General features: G+C 39.9%; 1 protein-coding gene across 3 annotated transcripts in view; it reads left to right on the plus strand.

Annotated features, from left to right (window-relative positions):
- CPQ (carboxypeptidase Q) overlaps positions 1-16,470 on the plus strand; it is a 3,127,273-nt gene that overhangs the window by 1,915,109 nt on the left and 1,195,694 nt on the right. The gene's annotated exons all lie outside the window — the stretch shown is intronic.

The raw sequence follows: 16,470 nt of genomic DNA on the forward strand, positions 1-16,470 counted from the left end.
GGTAACCTCTGGGAGACAAATCTGTCCCTCCAGCAGGTTCTGTTAATGTCACATACCAGATTAAGGTTTTTAGAGCGAGTAACCCATGCACCATTTGACTTGCGTATATGCAGCATTTCCAATAAAGCAGGGTCAAAGATTGCCTTATATGCAAGGCATAGATCACCTCTGAGTAGTCTGTGTGAAACAGAATAAAGTGACAGTGATTTCAGATGACTGACATAGGACAGATGCTGAAGACCTTGAATTTGACTTGTAAGGAACCTTTGTCTCCATTTGCTGCAGGTGCTTGGAAATGTACATACCAAAAGGGGAATTGTACTCAATAATTGGCCTGATGGGGGAAGAATACAGGGAGGTTATAACTTTTTTTTTTTCCTGGAAGTAATGCCCTTACTTATGAGATGAGCAATATAGAATGCTCTTCTTACCACTGTACATGGTGGTCAAAGGTAATGCTGTCAACCTGTGTGTCCAGGTCTGTCACCACTGAGTGCATACTTAAGGTGTTGCTATTGATGCTGTAGATGTTCTTCATGTTTCACTGTTGCAGTCATTACATTTAGGGTAATCTGCTGGCAGGTTGCCCTCAGTCGGCCTGATTAACAAAGTCTTGGGTCATGTGTCAGTTGCTGTCCCTTCTTCCATGACGTCAGGTCGTCAGGGGTATAAAACATGCAGCCGATGCCATTACATCAGTCTTTCTTGCTGCACGGTGCCTGAAGCAGAAACAGTTCGCAAGTGCCGGTCGGCAGACAACTGAAATTTTCATTTTCGAGTTTTAGAACCGAAGTCTTGAACTAAAAGCTAAGTACCCCCTTGGGGAAACTTTTTCTTGCTCCTTACCGATGTCAGTAAAAGTTAATAATTGCATCACTTGTGGGAAGCAAATACCTCATAAGGATTTTCATTTGTACTGTATTCCTTGCCTAGGCCCTGACCACAACGTGCCTTGCTGTCGGTTTTGTGCTAAATTTAATCAACCAAACTCAGTAAGCAAAAACCAAAAACTAAAGTAAACAGCAGATGCAGGGTGGTATCCAACGAGACGGAGCCTGGATGATAAGAAATCCTTTACTAAATCCAGTAGTCAAAACGAAGTACAACCAAAGTACAAATACACGTAAAATCACAATATAAAAATAGATAAAAGAAAAAGTAAAAGTAAAAAAAAAAAAAAGAGAGAAAAAGTTTAGCGCTTTCGTCAATATTCAGACTTCTTTAGAACTGTTCTGAAGAAGTCTGAATATTGACGAAAGCGCTAAACTTTTTCTTTTATCTATTTTTGTATTGTGATTTTACGTGTATTTGTACTTTGGTTGTACTTTGTTTTGACTACTGGATTTAGTAAAGGATTTCTTATCATCCAGGCTCCGTCTCATTGGGCACCACCCTGCATCTGTTGTTTACTTTAAATTTAATCAACGCACGATTAAACATCAGTATATTTTTGCTTCTAAATATTTTGACTCAAGATTTAACTATCCAGAAATGTCTTTGGTTAGCAATCCGACTACCGGAATACCTAAAAAATGCAAAGAAAAAGACAGAGACAGACCGTCGAGGTCCAAAAGCGACGACGACACTTCTCCTAAGCCAGTCGCCAGTTCGCCGGTACTCAGTGAGGTGCTTTCGCAGCCCCTGATACCCACTACTTCTGATTCGCAGGCCTCTACTGAGACCCATTCGGAGTCCGGTGTGCTGCGAGATGCTTAATTTATGGAACCCGTGGATGTCTCTACCTTAGATGGGTCTGGAGCCGCTGTGCAAGCACCGGCTTCTGAGGGTGTTTTCAGGCCTACAGATTTGTATATTAGACCGACGCCATCTTCAAAACTAAGGCCAAAATCTAAATCTATGTCTAAAAACCCGATGCCTGGGCCACATGTGCAGGCCCCTATGCCTAAAAAACAGATGATCAAAATGGCTGAGGATTTAATTACTCTGATCAGGGGTAGCCAACCCCCTCCTTCTAAGAGGCCTAAGCAAGATATTGATTATGAATCTTCTGAACAGGATTCTATTTCTTCTGACTCTTCTAATGAACAGGATTTGTCTATTCCTACTTATGAGGACTCTGATTCAGAGGATTCCATTCCTTCTGCCTCTCCCTCTGAGGATTTTTCTTTTGGGGAAACTTTACATGCCGTAAGGGAACAATTCTACTGGGAAAGTCAGGATTTCTCTGAATCTAAAAAGAGACTTAGGGATTTTCTTCTACTTCCTCAGCATAGGCCTTTGGCTATACATCCTGTTCTAGACATTGTTGATGATGTTTTTTCAGAATCTAGTATGACTCCTGATTCTCTGCCTCTGGCTCCTTGTAAGCCAGACAGATACTACAGGGTTCCTGACTCCCATAAATTCCTTTTCAAAAATCCTGTTGCTGATCCAGAAACCATTTCTCAGGGTCCCAAAGGCATTAAGGCCTCTTCTGCCAAAAATCCTACTCCTTCTGATAGAGATTCCAGGGTGCTGGATAGACGGGGTAAGAAGGTTTACACATCTGCAACCTTGGCAATCAGGGCTTTAAACTGTCAATTTCATATGCTTAAATATCAACAGCATATCATGGGGCTACTTAAACAGAAAATGATGTTAATCTCTGACTGTGTGGAAAACAAAGAATTGCAGGATTTATTGCATTCAGCTGAACAAGTTGGAAAACATACTTTGCAATGTGGTTTTGATTCCTTGGAGGCCTCTTGCAGGGCTGCTGTAACTGGATCTGTGCTAAGAAGGCATGCTTGGCTCAAAGAACAAACTCTGCCTGACCATGTTAAAGCAAAATTGTTGGATGCTCCTTTACAACAGGACCGTCTCTTTGGTAATAAGGCTGAAGAAGTATTAAAAAAGATGGAAGATAAAGCTAAATCTGTGCAAACTGTGAAAGATTTCTTACATGGGCAACCTCCAAGATTTAGTTGGTACTGGCCTACTAAGAACTGGTCCTTTCCAGTCCCCTTGAGAGCCGCTCAAGTCAAATCAAGACATTCCAAAGGCTCCAGGTTTCAGTCACAAGGAACTTTTAGAACAAAACAATGGGGTGCCTCCACCTCCAAATCTGGAAGCAACAAGGCACCTCCCTATGGTAAACAGTCTCAATGACTTCCCTCTACGATCACCAAGCACTTACCTCTTAGCTGCCCCTCTGGGGGAAAAACTAGCACTTCATGCACAAAACTGGCAACTTATTACCCAGGACAAATGGGCTTCAAATATAGTATACCAGGGATACAGATTTCACTTCCACACATTGCTAATCCCAAATGGATGGCCAGAAATGCCCCCAAATCAGTGGGCAGAGGCCCAGAAACAAGTTCTGTCCCTCATGAACATGGGGGCTATTCAGCCAGTTCCAGAAGAGGAAAAGGGACAAGGTTTCTATTCCAGACTTTTCCTGGTACCCAGAAAAGACAAATCATGGCGTCCAATTCTGGACTTATCCACTCTAAACACATTTTTGGACATACCAAAATTCAAGATGCTTACTCTTAAACAGTTACTACCTATGCTAGGCAAAGATGCCTGGTTGGTAACTCTAGACTTAAAAGAGGCATATCTGCAGTTCCCAATCAGGGAATCTTGCAGAAGATATCTCCGCTTCATAGGTTCATAGGTTCATAGGTAGGTACTAGGCTATTGGCCCTAGGGCCTATATAAGCCTAGCCAAAGGTACCCTGGCTTTCGCCACCCAAGAAAATTATTTTCCTGTGCCACTGTCGAGCAGAGCCACAGAAGTGATCCCCAGGGTGAATTTCCTATCTCCCATCCAATCATCAAGATTTTTCTTGAAGAGTGCTAATGAGGAGCTTTGTTTGCTACTTGCATTACCAGTTCTCAGCACTGCCCTTTGGCTTATCTACTGTGCCCAGAGTCTTCACAAAGGGCCTGACACCAGTAATTGCATTTTGCAGGCAAAGAAGTATTGAAATATATCCATACCTGGACGATTGTCTAATTCAGGCAGAAAACAAGGACATTCTTCTAAAGCGTCTGGTGTTTGTAAAAAGGGTTCTAACTTGTCTAGGGTACACCATAAACGAAAAGAAATCACATCTGGTACCCTCTCAAAAAATTACATTCCTGGGTGCAAGCTTGAATACAACTGCCCCAGATGGCTTACCTTATGCCAGAAAAGCAAATTCAATTGATGACTTACTTCAAACAGGTGGCCACAAAAACCCTGCTATCTGCAAGACAAATTCTGCAGGCCTTTGGGTACATGTCCTCCTGCATTCTTTTAATTCCATATGCAAGACTGCATATGAGGAAACTTCAGTGGTTTTTGAAAAGTTTATGGAGTCAACATTGTCACAGCCTGGAAACAATGATTCCTATTATACCTTGCCTGCAACTGGAGTTCCTACAACCAAAACAAGGGACTGCCATTCACTCCACCCCCTGCTGCCCAAACCCTAACAATAGACGCATCAGACTATGCTTGGGGGGCTCATCTGGCAGGGAAGTGCATTCAGGGCAAATGGAGCCCAAATCAAGTGCACCTACATATCAATCAGAAAGAGATGCTAGCTGTACAGAATGCTCTGACAGCCTTCAAGGACTACCTTCATCCAGTACAACTACTGATAAAGACAGACAACACCACAGTTATGTGGTACATAAACAAGCAGGGGGGTACACATTCCTACCCCCTTTGCAGACTAGCCATGACATTGTGGAACACGGCCTTGACCTATCAGATACAACTACAAACTCAATTCCTGCCAGGAAAGCAGATACTTGTCATGGTACAAAACTTAGTAAAGGCACTGGCAGACAAACTAAGCAGAAAGGTTATGGACCCACACGAATGGAAACTGGAGCCACAAGTTTTCAACATGTTAACACACAAATGGGGGAACCCAGACATAGATCTTTTTGCCTCACCTCAGTTGGACAAATTCTGCACAAGAATTCATCACAAAAAAGCTTGGAAAGTGGATGCTCTATCATTCAGCTGGAAAAACCTATCAGTCTATGCTTCTCCCCCTCTGCCTCTGCTCTCCAAAGTTCTACTAAAAGTCAAACAGGACAAACCAAAAATTATTCTGATTCCTCCAGACTGGCCCCTTCCAACATTGGTACCCACTCCTGCGCAATGTGTCACACCTTCCTCCGTGGCACCTGCCTCAGTCACCTTACTTACTGTCTCAGTAGAACTACCAAATTCTGCACACTCAGCTCCAAACTTTGAATCTTGCAGCGTGGCTAATCAACTAATTTCATCCTTGGCATCCCTCAGCAAACCAGTGATAGATGTCATTTTGGAGGCTAGAAGACCTAATACTAGAAAATCTTATGCTGACAAATGGAAAAGATTCTGTGCCTGGAACCAGTTCACAAGGAATAAGCACAGCAATGCCCAATATTCCTCAGATTCTGCAATACTTAACTGAGATGCTTCACAAGGGCCTATCCATTTCTTACATAAAAATCCATGCCTTTGCATTTCAGCTCATTACAACACAGAACCTCCCCTCTTCTCTCATCCTCTGCTAAAGCAGTATCTCAGAGGAGCCAGAAATTTAAGACCTCCCAAGAGAGCACCAACTCCTGCATGGGACCTTAATTTTGTTTTGGAAAAACTCACTCTCCCTCCTTTTGAGCCAGCTGCTACTGCAAACCTAAAATATCTCTCCTGGAAAACAGCTTTCCTTTTAGCAGTCACTTTATCTAGAAGGATTTCAGAATTACAGGCTCTTATGGCAGTGGAGCCTTTCATTATTTTTCATCCGGACAGGGTGGCACTCAGAACTAATCCATCTTTCATGCCTAAGGTGGTATCCAGTGTGGCTCTTAATCAGACCATTCATCTGCCAACTTTGTTCCCCAATCCACAGAACAAGGGTGAGCAGATTCTGCATTCATTGGATGTACACAGACAACTTAGACTCTACTTAAACAGGACGAAATCTCTAAGAAAAATCTGAGCAACTATTGGTGGCATTTGCTGCAGTGGCAGAGGGAAAGGCTATTTCAAAGCAGACTATTTCCAAATGGATAAGCCATTGTATTTGTTTCTGCTATATGCACCAAGGTAAACATATCCCCAAGGGAATCAGGGCTCATTCCACCAGGGCTGCATCTACTTCTGCAGCCTTTCTCAGAGGGGTTCCTACCAGAGACATTCTAGAAGCTGCTACCTGGAGCTCAGTTCATACGTTCACCAAGAATGACCATTTACCTCTCTACTCTAAATCCAGAGCTAGCTTTGCCACTGCTGTCCTGCAGGGCCTTATAGCTGCTCCTAATGCTGTATAATTCCATCTTCCCAACCATAGCTTTGGGATTCTACCCAAATGTAATGACTGCAACAGTGAAACATGAAGAACATAATATATTTTTGTACACTTACCATAAATGTAGATGTTCGAGTGTATTCACTGTTGCAGTCCTAGTTACCCACCCACCAGCCCCCTGTTTTTCTCTTACTATACCTCTCTTTTCTTTTACTATACTTAAAAGCCTTTTTGGGTGTATTTGCATTTATTTGGAGGTATATTTTTTGTGTTTTGCATTACATACTTATATATATATATATATATATATATATATATATATATATATATATATATATATACTTTTTGCTCTCCATTTGGGGGGACACCTGACATCTGGGGCAAGAAAAACCGATGTAATGGCATCGGCTGCATGTTTTATACCCCCGACGTCATGGAAGAGGGGACATCAACCGACGCAGGACCCAAGACTTTGTTAATCAGGCCGACTGAGGGCAACCTGCCAGCAGATTACCCTAAATATAATGACTGCAACAGTGAATACACTCGAACATCTACATTTATGGTAAGTGTACACAACTGTACTTTAGCAGGAACATTGCCCTTACCAAAAGGGATGATAATACATTTTTTGCATTGAGTTTAAAGCCATAATTTTGGCACCAAGCATTTGTTTGTGTAAGACCCTCTTGTAGGATGTTGACATCATTTGGAGATTCTGTGACAGCTTCCAGTTTGCTGTCAGAAGCAAACTTTGTCAGCCACAGATTTTAGTTTTTGCTTGTACTTCAGAGAAATAGATTCCAAACAGTAGAGGTCCCAGGACTGATCCCTGTGGAACACTACTGGTTACAGGTCTGCTTTTGGAGGTGGATTCCCCTATTTTGACTATATGGGTTCTATCAATGAGTCGGCGAACCATGTAATAATATAAGGGTTGATATCTACCTAGGTGAGTTTGTCAATGATGCCCGAATGGGGAATAGTGTCAAATGCCTTGGCTAAGTCTAGGTAGGCTTTATGCACAGATTTCCCCTTGTCCAGGGCCTTGATGACTCTCTCGAAGATGTCCACCAGGTTTAACAGCCATGATCTCCCTTTGACAAATCCAAACTGACTAGGGTCACATGTTTGGAGATTACTATATCTTTGATGATAAGGTCCATGATGATTTGTTCTATGGCCTTGCAGATAAGGCTTGTCAGACTAATAGGTCTGTAGTTCCTGGGGTCAGTGGACTCACTACCTTTGTGCAAGGGAGTAACGGTGGCCATTTTCTATTCAGCTGGGTCATAGCCGGTGCTTAGACTATGATTGAAAAGAGTACCCAATGGTGTTGCTAATTCATGTTGGAGCCCATGTAGGACACAGCCTGGGATGTTATCAGGTCCCATAGATGCTGTGTTTTTGGCCTTAGAGAGGACATTAACAACCTGCTTTTTAGAGATACAAGGTAGGGAACAGGTGGCAGGGATGTCATGGGTACATGTGGCAGGTACAGGGGAGCAAAGTGTTCACAGAACCTGTTGGCCAACAGGTTAGCTATGTCCACAGGCTCAGTATATGTGGTATCATTAGCTACCAGTTTGGCACAAATCTGGGCCTTTCCTTTTGGGTTACGGATGTAACTAAAGAATGCCTTATAGGTTCATAGGTAGGTACTAGGCTATTGGCCTTGGGGCCTATATAAGCTTAGCCAAAAAGGTTACCTGGCTTTCGCCACACAAGAAAATTATTTTCCTCTGCCCCTGTCATGCAGTGCTGCAGAAGTGATCCACGGGGTGAATTTTCTATTTTCCATCCAGTCATCAAGTTTTTTCTTAAAGAGGGCCAATGAGGAGCTTTGCTTGACATGAATGGGTAGTTTGTTCCAGAGTATGGGAAGTCTTTGGGACAGGAATCTGTCCCTCCAGCATGTTGTGTTTATTGTGGTGACAAGCTTTAGGTCCCTGGAGCGTGTGGTTCGGAGAGACCGGGATTTCATTAAGTGTAGCATGTCCAACAGCTCTGGGTTTGACATAGCTTTGTATGTTTAGGCAGAGGACGGAGTAGAGTTGGAGTTTTTTTGAGATGGTCTGCGTATGGCATCTTTTTGAGGCCGGTAATCCTCTTACCGAGCTATTTCTGTGGCCTTTCCAATTGTTGTAGGTGTCTTGTGAGATACATGCCAAATGGGGCTTTGTACTCTATAATGGGTCTGATGAGGGATGAGTAGAGAGGAACAATGACCCCTTTTTTCTAGAGGAGAACCCTTTTGTGATGAGGTGTGCCATGTAGGAGGATTTCTTGACTACTGTGGCGATGTGGTTATCAAAGGAGAGACTACTGTCCACCTGTGTCCCGAGGTCTCTTATCACACTTTCAGTGTTTAGTGAGCTACTGCCTATGTGGTAGTTCATGGGTACCAAGTTTTTCCCAAAGGGGATGACAATGCACTTCTTGGCATTGAGCTTGAGGCCATGACTTTGACACCAAACATCTGTCTATGTGAGGCCTTTTTGTAGAATGTCTACATTATGGTTGTCTTTAGTTGAGGAAGCTAATTTAGATTCATAATCTCCTTTGGGATGAATTCACAAGAAGTCTTATTCGCTTGTTTAAGCTGAGGAGGGAGTGCTTCCAGTGTAGGCTGGCTGCTTCTTGCTCTTTTGATTAACTGGTGATGTTCTTACCACTTCCCAAATATTATATTGGGATATTTCTCTGAGGTAGGTTATCTGAGGAAAAGAGTGGTTCCAGGGTGTCATTAAAGCAGCTCCGAATTCCAAGGGAGATAGGTGGCCTAGCAGTATTTGTAGCAATTAGTGTAAAACAGATGATTAGGAAATTCACTGTTCTACGGGGGTCTCTTAAATATGATCATCTCTCACCTCAGTGAAGTTACATTGACCAATCACAACTCGCTGACTTCACTCCTCATCAGAGTAACACCTGGTTGCTAATGCAGTATTACAAATGGCATCCAAAAACATGAATCCCTGGACAGAGGTGCTGTAAGAAGCTAATAAAAACAAGTGCCTTTACTAAGTTTTGTATCATGACAAGTATCTGCTTTCCTTAACACAGTTCTAAAGATACTCACATATTTGGGAAGGGGTGCAACTTTAATATGATAAAGTAGTTCACCTCCTGCATTAACTGTTTAACCTCACAGTAATAATGATAAAGTGCCAAATGATTCAGTTTCCATACTTTCCATGGAACTCTTTGAAGAGACAACTTTAAATGAAACATCATCTCACTGGTATCATCTCTCAACTGATAATAGTGGGCAGTTTACATCTCAGTAAGTCAAATCTGTAACACATATTGGGTTCCTTCCATATGTTTAGATCCCTTGTCAGACTAATTAGAGTGGTGGAATGCAGAGGACCAGGACGTTATTAAAAGAAAGAAGGCATACAGGAGGAAGGGAGGGATTGAAAAGATGGACCAAGTTAAAAAGGAATATTGTTGGTTAACAGTGGCTAAGGGAGCAGTCACAATACCAGAGAAAAGGGTGTCAGAGAAAGTCTACCAGCTTCTGAAAAATGACTCAGCAGAGAGCATAAGTGAATACTGTTAGGTTTGCAGGTTTGCAAGGCAAAGACAAAAAAGATAAAAAAATATAATTATTACAAACCATTCATAATTGATGCCAGCAACAATCATAAGGGATGCCAAGCAAGCAATGACGAGAACACCATAAAAGCTGTACTGACCCATATGTAGTCTGTGATGAAAGAGGAAGAAGAACCTATCCTAGAAGGAATAAGAGCAGCACTAAGACAAATTAAGTCAGGGAAAGTAACAGACTGAAATGAAGTCACTGTAGATATGATCACAGTGTTGTGTAAGTTAGGGGAGAAAAGGCTTCTGAGTGTGCTCATCACATTATGGGGAGAAAGGTGAAGCCCAGATGATCTGGAGAATAAGCATTTTAGTGCCAGTGTACAAGAACAATGGGGTGATTAACAACTGTGAGCAGTACAGAGGTATCAAACTCCTGTCACACAGCATGAACGTGCTGGAGAGGGTGATTGATAAACAAATACATAAAGCAGTAGAAAGTAAGGTGGGAGATGAGCAGTTTAAATATATATCAAGATGCAGCACAACCAACCAAATGTTTGTAGTGAGACAGATAGTAGAGAAGAAGCTGGAAATGAGGAAAGAGTCCATCTGGGCATTCCTGTACTTGAAGGCATTTGGTAAAGACCCAAGAAAGTTGATTTAGGCAGTTCTGTGATGATTCTGAGTCCCAGAAACATTGGTAGAATTAGTGCAAGTCTTGTACAAGAGCCCAATGACATAAGTATGAACAGTGTTTAGACTCGTATAGGAGTTCCCAGTGCTAGTGGGTGTGCAACAGGGTTCTGCTGTGAGTCCACTCCTATTAATACTAGTGATGGACTATGTTAGAAAACAGATTGGAGGGAATAGATCAAAATTGTGACATTACAAGCAGACTCTGAACAGGAACTTCAGCAAGTGATAGTGGACTGGGATGCAGAACTGAAGGCACATGGGATGAAACTGAGTAAAGACAAGGCCATTATAGTGAATGCAAATAGGGAGGAGGAATCAGAAGAAGCTGAAAACTGTGATAGAAGAAAAATAGTGGAACAAGTTAATAACTTCATGTATCTGAGAGATATGATTGAGGAGAAGAGAAAATGTAATGGGGAGGTCAAAGCTAGAGTCAGAGGTGCTGCAGCCAACTGGCAAAAAGCATCAGTAGTAATTTTTAACAGATGAATTCCAGATATGCTAACAGTAAGGTAAACAAAACAGTGGTGTGACCAGTACTTCTGTATCATACAGAAATCTCTGCAGTGAAGGAAGATCAGTGGAGTGATTCAGCTGAAATGCCTGAGGTGGATAGTAGGATGCACACTGTGGAACAGATAAGTCATTGGAATGGATGCCAAAGTAGGCCCAATTTCAGAGAAGGACAAGGAAAACAGATTGTGGTGGTTTGATTACATTTGCAGAAAGGCAGAAGATGATTTGATAAAGCAGATTTGGGAGAGACAGGAAGAAGACAAAAGCAGATGAGGATGTCCAGATAAGATATGAGTGGATTGTATAAGAGAAAACCTGTGACTCTCAGGCATGACTGTTAAAGAAGGAAAGAAGGTAGGAGACTGGCATTGAACCAGTGGAGTTGGCAACAGCTGATACAGCACCCTAAGTCCATGTAAAATTGTAAAAGGAGAGTTGGTGATGAAGATTATGTTGATGACTTTACTCCCAACATTCTATTCTATTTTCAAATGTAATTAATACTTTACTGCTGCTTTCAACCTTTGAACTGAAGCTGAGTTCATAGTTTTATTTTGAAGAGTTGATGAAGAAAAGTCATAAGTAGTTCTGAATTGTATTTAATCTAGTTTTATTTCTAGGACAAGTGTAATTCTTAAAAGCTAAATACATCTTTTTTTCTGTTGTATCTGACTTCCAAAAAGTCTTGTAAAGCTTCTGAATCACTCATTTTAGGTGATAAGACGTCTCATATATTCATCCTTTCATATTTTATTAATTTGAAGTGGTCTAAAAACAATAAGGGAATGGAAAATTTCATTTTCAGTACAGGGAGAGAGATGAAGCCCATCTGTTGCAAAGTGGATACACTTCTCATGCCAGCTGATAGGCACTGGGTAAGCAGTAGGAGACAACATGTTCTTAGGGATTTATGTCAAGTCATAGAAGGTAATCTTGGAGAACATAAAAAAGCAAAAAACTTTCACTGAAACCACCTTCGATGAACAACTCAAGAATTTTTTTGCCCACCTGCAATCCCAATGGGATGGTTCAAAGAAGTATTTATATGTATAGTTTATACTATATATATGTTTCTTATCTCCATATATTTTTATAAGCATTCAGGCATTTTCTTTTCATGTATTAAGTATTAATTATTCAGTGTATCCATTATCCAGGTGCTATGGTTACCATTGACTCTAATTGGGCGGGTATTTAATGCTTGTAAACATAAAAATAATAAAAAACAGTCACCAGAGAAAAAATAGACGGTCTTCCACTTTTAATACGCCAACAAACACAGAAATGCCAAATGACTAAGTGCTTTCACCAGGCTACAAACCACTGGCTTCTTCAGAGTCATTTGGTTTAACATCCACAGTTCATTATATACAAACATTTAATTGGTTAATTGGTTACATCACCACTTAACCCAATGGTTTAACTAACTTCAGTAATAAGCTCAATTCATGCCTTTTCACCTTTCCTACACCGAAAATTTAAAAACTGAAACACTATAATGTTAGAAGGAATTTTTTGTTCATATCAAAGTTAAAACTGACTTGAAACAGTCATGTTATTTTAAAAAAACATACAAATTTATAGTCAAGATGTTCAACTTATTACTACTATTGTAGCCCTTAACTTGTAGTACATCTACATGGTTACACTAAAAAGTGACTTTCATTAACATTTTAAACCTACTAGTGTTTACCAAACTCGATTCACCATAATAACTGTTAAAATAATATATTTTTTTCAGTTACACTTGATTTGACTTTAATTTTAAAATGGGCATCAGAGAAATAGCATCATTTAAACCAGGCAACTTCAGGGCATTTAATCTTAATTGCCAGGTTGTCTCTAGAGCTCCAACCTTGTTGTTAATATCACAACCCCTTTCACCCATGGTTACCCGGCCTATAATAAAGAATGTAAACTTCTTAAAATTCTTACACATTTTTGAATGTAAAAAAGTGCATTATGTTCATCCTTTCTATTAATACATCTCAGATGTTCTGAAATTCTATCACGCAGCCTCCTAATGGTTTTACCCACATAAAATCCATCACATGAAATGCATGAAGCAACATAAACAATATTTTTGGTGTTGCAATTACATATCCCTGGACATGGAATTGTGTATTTAAAACCATAAACACATAAGTATGGTCCCTCATTTATATATCTACAATATTTACACATGGCACATTTCTTCATACAAGATTTTCTTCCAGGGTTGATTTCTCTTTCAAGTATACCCTTTATGTTGTTCCCTCTACTATAAACTATTGATGGTTCAGGTCCTAAAGTAAATTTAATGTTGTCACTAAGGCAAAACTTCCAGGCATTTCTCAAACTTGTCACCAATTCCTGAGCTCTATCATTGTATTTAAGTATAAGGTTGGCACCTAACTTTTGTAAGTTATTATCACTCTTTGTGATAGGTGCCATGTTCCATATAATGGGGATGTAACAGGTTTCCCTTTTTCTCATAATCTCTCTTTTGATGTTTAATAATAGTTTGAGTGGGTACCCCCTTTCCAAGAACATTCCTATTAACTTGTATAATTCATTTTTAAAGGTTGAGTTGTCACTGACCAGACTAGATGTTCTCACCATTTGGCCCTTAATAATGCCTTTCCTTTGGTGATAGGGGTGACAACTATCAAAGTGTAGTAATGAGTTAGAATATGATTCCTTTCTATAAATGCACATAACTGGCAAAGTTGGAAATTTTACTAATAAGTAGTTGAATTCTATTTCATTAATCACCCCCTGGAAAAGTGCATCCAGAAGATATAGGTCTATTTTTAGATAAGCTCTATGTAATTCATTTTTTGATGTTCTCCTATAAGTAGTCTCATCATTAAGGATATTAATCATACTACTCGAATAATCCATTCTAGTCATAATCACCATCTCCCTCCCTTATCCGGTTTCATAAACCTATATTGGCTGATTTGAGATAAATTTTTCAGAAACAACCTTTCTTCCTTTGATAAATTATCCTTCACCTTCTTTTCCTGTGATAATATTCTTCTAAAGTCTGTTTCCACACATCTCTCTAAAGTAGAAATCTCAGAATTTGGTGGGGGGATGAATGTACTACTTTTCTTAAGGGGCATATTCATTCCTGTCCCAATAGTGTTTCCTTTATCATAAGAAAAAAACATTTCAAATTTAACTGTCTCATATACAATTTAAGATCACTCAGAACGTGTGCAATGTCTAACCTATAGTTGGGACAAAATTTATGCCCTTACTTAATAAATCAAAATGAATATCTCCTATCTCCATGTCAGTATAATTGTAAATTAAAAAAAAAACATTTCTCTTACACACTTTATAACACTCTAATGTGTTGTTGATAGTGGGAAATGTAATTTCCTCAGAGTCACTAAAAATCAACCAAAAACTCTTATCAGTTGAACATTCATTGTGTAGATAACTTCCAAAAAATTGTTGCTCATGTACCAAATCATGCATTTCATTATCATTCACTCCTGTAAGCTTAACAATACTGCCATTACAAACATTTAAAGCTCCTTTGGAAGACACTTTTTATTTAATGCTTGTTCAGTGTCTAGTCTGTATTCTAAGGAAGTCCAGCCATTTGGCGGATGAAAGCGCTAAATTCAATAAATTGTTTTTCCTACGGTGTTGGTGTTTTTCACAAGTTGCCTTTGACATTTTTGGTTTGACTTTTTCATTTTTATCTTGTTCAATCCCAATGGGAGGACACCCCACACACACACCCTGGACTTGTATATAACAAATTTGAGGTCAAGCAATAGTGGAGAAAAAAAAAGAAACTCTGCTATCGTCATAAGTAATTTTGGTGAACAGCACTCACTCTTGCATTTGCCAGAATTAGGTTTGATAACACAGTATGCTCCTGTCCTTTGTCACTGACTGATTGCCAACAATTTGTCATGATATTTACATTCCATGTGTGATGATGGGAGAATTTCAATGAGCAGATGTGGGTTTTTCTATGCTTGATAGGATGGGCTGTAGTATCTTTCCCACATCTATATTCCTTTTCTTATCCAAGAAGGGAATATCTTGTGAGACTGTTCGCTCTAAGATGAACAATGGCCATGTCCATACCTCTAAACTGTCCATATTTTCACAGAATGTTCAGATTTTTATCTCATATTTTTGGTCTAATCCACATAAAATTTGTCATTTTCAGGAAAATCACTGAGGACTGAAGTCACTAAAAGAATGACATACCAAATTCATATCCTTCAGAAAATGCATGCTAGTACAAATCCTGTTATTCAAGCAATTTCTATGTTTATAAGAGCAATATTTAAAAATCTATCCCTAGTTTGGACATTATTTCCTACATTATCTTAGACTTTGTCCAACTTTGTTGTGCTAAGAGTTGAGAGGTATGACTTTGTCATAGTTACAATTTATGTTTTTGATGCTAGTTGAGGTGTCTTTAATTTGGCCATGGGCAGGTTTATCACTGACACAAACTTCTTATAATGTTTTGTAACATCTGTGCCTGTTTTATGCACAATGGTGGCACCAATCATTAATATTTTCAATCTGTTATGTTGTAAGGTCTGTCTTATGGTCCTTCAAACTTCACTTCATTCAGTTTTGACCACAGGTGTTTTGCTGTTAAGGACTCTTCCCACTCTTGTGGTATGATTACTTTATATATGTTTGCTTTACGGTGGTTATTGGGAGGTTTCTTACCACATTACATACATTTATATATGATTGATTTACATTGGTAAGTCAGTGTCTTAATGTATTATGTACATTTATATATGTATGGTGCTGCAGTAGCGTTGTCGCCTCACAATAAGACGCTGTTCGGTTCGATTCTCAGCTAGAGCGTCTTCTGCGTGGAGACATGCATGAATGGGTGTACCTTCATTGAAGGTTGTGCGTCAGGGCTGGTAACTCGGCACGTAAAAATCAGTTACCAATCATTAGTGGACCGGAGTTCCGCTGTGGCGACCCCTAACTGGGAAAAGCCAAAAGACACAACAAAGACACAACATATATGTATGATAGGTAGTCATTAGTGGGAGGTTTCTTAACATGTCCTATACAGTTATATATGTTTGATTTACAGTGGTTAGTCTGATGATCTGATATTGTCTTCTTCATTCCTCCTCAAGATAGGGTCTTGGATCTGACCCTCGGATCCAACTTGGCCACATTCTACAGACTTGGATCCAACTCGCAAGCTCATCCCTCCTACCCATAATCCCTTACATCCGCGTAAATATCGCAGATCCCATTCGTCGCTTCAGCAAACTGGACGTACCAAATGCGAACCTCATGCTCTCAAGCTGGGAATTGGTTTTTACTTCAGATTTGTTGTTAACTCTGCACAGTTTCTTCTGTAAGTCATCTCTCCTTTAGTTCTTCTTGTTAGCATGCGTGCGTGTGTCTGAGACTTCCCTCTTCTGTAAAAAAAAAAAAAAAAAAAAAGTAGATAGCTAATTTTTTTCCT

The sequence above is a fragment of the Protopterus annectens genome, chromosome 3.part0 (genome assembly GCF_019279795.1).
Source record: "Protopterus annectens isolate FY-2018-M chromosome 3.part0, PAN1.0, whole genome shotgun sequence".
Classification (NCBI taxonomy): domain Eukaryota; kingdom Metazoa; phylum Chordata; order Ceratodontiformes; family Protopteridae; genus Protopterus; species Protopterus annectens.